The 6,554-nt window shown below is 39.3% G+C and overlaps 1 protein-coding gene across 1 annotated transcript in view; it reads left to right on the forward strand.

Annotated features, from left to right (window-relative positions):
- The window catches only part of DPYD (dihydropyrimidine dehydrogenase), a 387,751-nt gene that overhangs the window by 202,647 nt on the left and 178,550 nt on the right, over nt 1–6,554 (forward strand). The window lies entirely within an intron of this gene.

The raw sequence follows: 6,554 nt of genomic DNA on the forward strand, positions 1-6,554 counted from the left end.
TAGACAGTGAAAGAAAACAACAGTTTTGATAAATGTGTTGCAGAGAAAAGAAACAGGATTTGGGCTGGGATGTAGATATAGTTTGACTTGTGGACAGAGGAAGAGGACCAAAGGTAAATCCTTGGGTATAGGCCTGAGTAACACTGTGAATAATGGTGACGTGTTGTCAACCAGTGACAAACAGTAGCATGGGCTGAAGAGAGCTTTCGAGATGAATTTGGAAACAAGGAGCTTTTATTGTTGGTTCAGAGATGGGATGTAAAAGTGTACTGATGGATGGAGACCTCGGCAGGAGAGAAAAGGTGGATTTGTTACTCTGCCGCCTCTACATGGCTAAGTATCAAAAGTGAATTAACTATAGAGGGTGGCCCTCTAATATGAGGAAGGTCTAAGGACAAAGGGCTGTATTACTACAGCATACTGTAAAATATGTCAGACTGGCTTCTGCTGCCACTTACACCCGAAGCAGCCCTAAGGAGGTAAGTGTTCCTCTGGATTGCAATGGAGATTCCAATCTACTTCACAGGGTTTCTTATTAAGACACTTTTTAGGACATAAATGTCATTCAAGTATGTTTACAACTGACTTATGTGTGTAACAGACCGTCAGCTGTAATTATTCAGTGCCTAGGCTAAAGGCAACTCATAGCAAGTACTGAGATTTATTTATTTATCAGTTTTATTGCTGGCATGCTCGCAGTCCTCCCAGACTGCACGTTGATCACTGTGTATCTCGAGAGCTAAAGAGACGCTGGCTGAGTTCCAGCTTGGGTGGGAGTTCAGGAGGAAAGACATGCATGTTGTAGGAAGTGATGTTGGTACTCCGCTAAGCAGCAGACTCTGAGTCATTTCTCAAATGGCGACTGCAGCGTGTTCCACTGGATGCCATGCTCTGGAGGTGTGACTCGGATGGAGATCTTTCAAGTGAGAGGATTGCTAAAAGCAAGTATCTTAAGAGGTTGTATTTTTACAATTTTTTTTAATGTTTGTTGCAATAAGATGCAAAATATTGCAGGTTGTATTTATTTTAAAGAGAAAAAGTTCAGCAAAGTGCTTTGGATGAATTCTAGTCCAATGATCATTATTTCTAGCTAAGCTTTCTTCTAAAGTTCAGTAGGAGGCAGTAGTCTTTCTCTGGTGCCTAAACTCTTGAATCATATATTGCTGTGTGCGGTAGGACTGTGTCCCACCCAAGTACTACCTGTTTTTTCTACTATTGTATTCTTCCCAGTAGTGCACTTCCCACAGGTGTTAAGCCTTAGTATTTGTGACGTGATTTGAGACGCTTGGCTGCGAGGTGCTGCAGAAATAAAATTGCTTTTATTTATAATAGTAGCATGGTAATTAATGCAACAAAAATATTTCAGATGTGAAGCAAAGCTCAATGAGCTACAGCAGTTCTTACGTGAACAATGAGTACTACACAAAGACTGCTCTTGTTGACTCAATGCTCAAACAAGGAGTTGGTAGAGTTTGGAATAATATTGGTTGGCATAATGTGCTAACTTTTTTTTTTTTTTTAAAACTTTACTTCTGATTACGTAGACATAAATCTTGGGCAGTGTTCAGCAGGGAGCAGAATGCTCTCTTGGGCTGCGGTACCCATGGAAGTGGAGATTTCAGACTGAGCTGTCCTGCCCAGCTAGTCACAGCTAACTGTGTAGCAGGACCAGGAACGAAGATTTCCTGATCTAAGCCTGCAGAGTCAGTGGGAGGAGGCAGAGCTGCTCCCCAGACGGTACAGTTCCCAAGAGTGGAACAGCTTCTGGGAGGAAGGGAGCTCGCTAGACACAGTTTTTGGCAGCTGAAGCTCCTCCGCTTCAGCCTTGATTGTATGTGATACAAGCAGGATTCTGCGTTCATCCTTCTTGTCTCCTCATTTTGTCTGTCCTGGTTAGGTTTAACCTGGGGGCTTCCTTCTTATTTGCAGTAGTTAAAGGCCAAGCGTAAACTGCCCGTGTGGCAACGGGGAGCGTAGCAGCAGGAGAAATGCTCCCTTTTCCGGAGCCGATTACTGACTCCACCACTGTGTTCAGTCACTGACAGGGAAAGCAGTGACTCCCCTGTTGACCATGGGCATCCTTTGGCACTTCAGCAAAAGGGACTGATGCAGCCTAAATTTGAGTGACGTATAGCTAGCGAAAAGCATATAAAAGCCTAACCACAGACTTCCGTGCATTAACTACTGTGTGATGGAACAAGATCAGAGAGAAAAGCAGGATAAATCTTGGAAGAAGGAGCTCCAAGGGCAGAGGTAAAAAGCACTCAGGCTGGAGAGCTGTGATCTTCATAAGACAGAGGATTCATTTCATATGAACTTCTTGTCCCTCTTTCATTACCTAGCACAGAAAACTCTTCTAAAATGCTAGACTAGGGATCCCTGCAGCCCATGAGAGCCCATACTTTCTTGTATAGGGGAACTGTTGGATAGCAGCGCTGCGGTTCTAGCCCCTGGACCATAATTTACTCCCCTGGTCTTCCCAACCCTCGTCTGTCTTGGCCTCACCTTGAAAGCATCGCATGTTGCCACGGAGGGAGTTAGCATAGCACTAACTGTTTCGTGCTGTGCTCACTCCCTTTTCAAACACCCACATACTTTGCTGCACGACTGCCTTCATGACAACCTGTGTAGCGTTTTCTGTTTGTAGGGTGAGGATTTCAACTCTGAGTGATTCAGCAGAAGTTTGTTCTTGCATACTACTGTACTGTTGTTGGAACATAAAAAAAGCTAACATGAGAAATAGCTGAAATTCCTTCAGAGTATTTATACCTTTAAGTGTACTGCACTCTAAATATTGTAGAAGGTCCGGGATATTATAGCGTAATGCAAATATTAATTATAGGGTACTGTACCTGTATGTGTCTGTAGGTGTCTGTGAGGGGGATAGTGACTTGTAGAATTTTATTTACCAAATTAAACATCTTTGCACAGCTGCTTTAGTATCAAGTAGATTTGATTTCTTCCAGAAATGAGAATAACTGCTTTTATGATGGACTAAGTATCAAGTAGATTTGATTTCTTCCAGAAATGTGAATAACTGCTTTTAAAATGGACTATCACTAGGAAAGACAAATGGTAGCAGAATAAAAATGCCCCTTCACGCACCTTTTCCTACATTCATGTCCTCCCTTTCTGACTGCAGGATCAATAGCTCCTTGCTCTGTTGGTTCAAATAGTATTTCTGTCTTATTCAGATATCTCAGCGCCGCAACGTATTATTTGTAAATTCTGTTGGCAAGCTATTGATGGGAAATGGGGGAGCTGCATATCATAGAGTCCACAATAAATGAATACCAATTATTATCTCTTTTAGAGCTTAGATGAACAGAAAACTACCCGCAGAATGAGAGATACTGCATTAATTAAACAAATAACTGTGAGTGGGAGTTTTTTAGTAGAAGTGTTATACTGAGCTGGTTTATTTACTTAGAATTTATTAGGGAGTATTGTTTAGTACACAAAATTTGCATCAAAACCTGTAGTCAGAAAGTTTGTGTAAACATAGTATCAAAATAAGTCAGAGGTTATATGAGGTGTGCACATCTCTAGACCGTATCCATTACCACAGTGAGAAGTTTATAGCAGAAATTCTGGTTTTATCAACTGAATTCAGGCTTTGTTGTTCTCCCACTGCATTGTATGGGCTGCTTAGAAAGAGGAAGAGAACAACTGGGATAGCAGAAATGTTTGCTTTGATTTTTAGATGCTTCCTTCCCTTCTAAAATTTAATTCTGATTAATCAGATACATCTGTCTTTATTCTGTTGTGACATGCATTGATTTGTGATGCTGTCGCTTTCAATAATGTGGAAACAGTTGCCTTTATTATGAGAACCGGCAGAAATCAACATGCAGACTAACTTCATTTTTAATCCTTAATATTTTTTTTTCATTATATATGGAGCAAGTTGCATGGATGATTTTAAAAACAAAGCTACAATTAAAACTAGATTCAATTTGAACTAAACCATGGTGGAGAAAACTTTCTAGTCATAATACATGTTTGTACAATTCACTGATGTAGATTTTGCAATATATTTTCAGAACCACTTATAAATTAAAACCGTTGCCGGTAGAGAATTAATTAATTTACCCGGGATATATCGCATTTCTATGTGCTGTTATTACAATATACATATTCAGGCTCCAACTAGTTCTCTCTCTGTACGTTTGCAGTGTGTGCACCTCGCTTCATAATTGAAGGTGGTAAAAAATCATGGTACAATGACGCATTGTTTTCCATAACATTAGTATTTCACAGAAGTGAATCTGTATTACAAAATGTATATTTTTGTATGATGTTACAGCATAGTAATTTAGATTAAACTAGTTATAATTTATGGTGCCAAGCCAAAAAGCTATTTAAGATGCATTAAAATGCAGAACCATGACATTTGAAATGCTGATGTTCTTAATATGACAAAGGTTATTCTATGGAGTTTTGCTATAATATGAAATATTAATATTTCACAATACAGTTTTGATGAAGTACAATTTGCCTAGCTTGCATATGATAAAGAAATTAAATGCTTACCAAGGGAGTTCAGTGAGAATTAGAGCCCTGCCTGAACATCTGCTTGAAATGTTATTATCCTGTCCTACTGACAGCATCGCTCCCTCATTGTTTTTCAAGATTGACAGCTGAATATTGTACTGATTTCTGCAGCAAATATGTTTAGGTGAACTTTGTTTCATTTTTTAGGAATTTAGAACATGCTTTTGATTTCCATCCTATAATTTTTTTTTATACTCTTGACATTTGTAGACGCCAGATTGAGGTCTAGCATGCTGTAGCAAAGATAGACCATTGACTTGCAACGAAATGCCAGTTGATATCTCAGTAAACAGAAATATTACTATTCTTTATTGTGTGGTCTGTAGGAAAGCTGTATGGGCTTTCTTTGGGGAGACAAATGATCAGATTGTTAATGTCAAATATAAAAAGGACTGTTTGCCTTTCTACTAAATAACATCAGACAACTTTTATGAACTACATTTTTTGAACAGAAAAATGGGCGTTGTACAGGATTCCTTCGCATACGAAGCTCTGCGAGTTGAATTATTTTTTGTTTTTACAAATGCTCAAATGATTATTATTGGTCTTAATATTCTTATGAGTTCTTTACGTACCTTATTTTGTTCCATATTTCTGAAAGAATTTTAATACGAAATACCAGCTTTATTGTTCCCCAATTTTTACTTTTCTAGATCACTGCATAAAATTAGCGAAGTTTAACGGGGGAGGTAAAAGCCTATTCTAGGGAAATGCAATAGAATGTAATTCTTATTTTTTAAAATGCTGTAGCTACGACATTGTATTTTACTTGAATATTTTTATGCAGAAAATGTGTTATTTGGCTACAAAAAAGGAACAAATCATTCTGTGAATCTGAGTAAGTGGCAGGAAAACAGATTTTCCTTCTTTTTCCTCAGGAAAAAGTACTTCTCTGATGTGTTCAACTTCAGGGCCAGATCTCATCTCTACGTAGTTTTACCCTACCCCTGACCCAGTATAAAGAAGCCTGGAGGCTCTCTTTAAATGCTAATAACTTTAATAGCTTCAAAATTGCTGTCTGAAGAAGTGGAGAGTGCTGCGTTTGACCATTTTTTCTCCTCGATCCATACACCTGGGGCTGTAGGGGCTTGGCGCATCTTCACCCTGGAGGAATCCCAGTCTGGAGAGATGTAGCACAGCTTGAACAACACAGTGAAAGCAGAGAGGCCAGAGAGGCCAAAGAGCCCAGGATCGAGAGCTTTAACCAAGTCGTTATTGATAAGCCAAGTCCCTTCCTACCACAGCTGAAGTCTGCACCAGGTAGATGTACGCCTTAAATTGTTGCAGGCATGCTTCTTGACACCAATGAATTTGCAAGTGAGGTAGTTTGGACCATTTTAATAATCTGTTTTTACCATTAGTAAGTCTGGTTATTTTGGCCAATTAATACTTTGAATGTTGAAGATAATGAGCTGCATTTTTAAAGCAAGAGTTTGACAACTATCTGTAAAAAGTCTCTCTCTCTCTTTGTGATTGTATTTATTATTTTAGAAATGAAAAACTTTTTACAAGTTCATGATAAAAATTAAACCTCTGGGCAAATGTTTAGTCCCACTCTTCCTGTAGCATTAAATATCGCAGAACTGCTGCATTTCTTCTGCAATGAGAGCTGCAGCACAATGTCTGTCATGGAGAAGTCTGTTATCTCAAGGCGTGGAGCACAATGTGACAACTCATCAGTGGAAGGCAAAGAGGGATCTGTCACGCAGGGGTGTAAGCACTGAGTCAGTAAACCTCATCTGTGCCAAAGGACAGATTTTTACAAACAGAGGATCATCAAGTTGCTTTCCATATTTTCTCTTTTCCTTTCATTCACCCTCATGGAGCAGAGTAAGCTTGGCTGTAACTTCTATGTCTTATGCTTCTCGAGCTCATTTCTTAAGTTCCATGGAGTCTTTAAGCCAGCAATGATATATCTTACAAAGAGTGGCTGAGGGAACCGGGGTTGTTTAGCCTGGAGAAAAGGAGGCTGAGGGGAGACCTCATCGCTCTCTACAACT

This window comes from Aptenodytes forsteri, unplaced genomic scaffold, assembly GCF_000699145.1.
Source record: "Aptenodytes forsteri isolate BGI_AS27 unplaced genomic scaffold, ASM69914v1 Scaffold237, whole genome shotgun sequence".
Lineage (NCBI taxonomy): Eukaryota > Metazoa > Chordata > Aves > Sphenisciformes > Spheniscidae > Aptenodytes > Aptenodytes forsteri.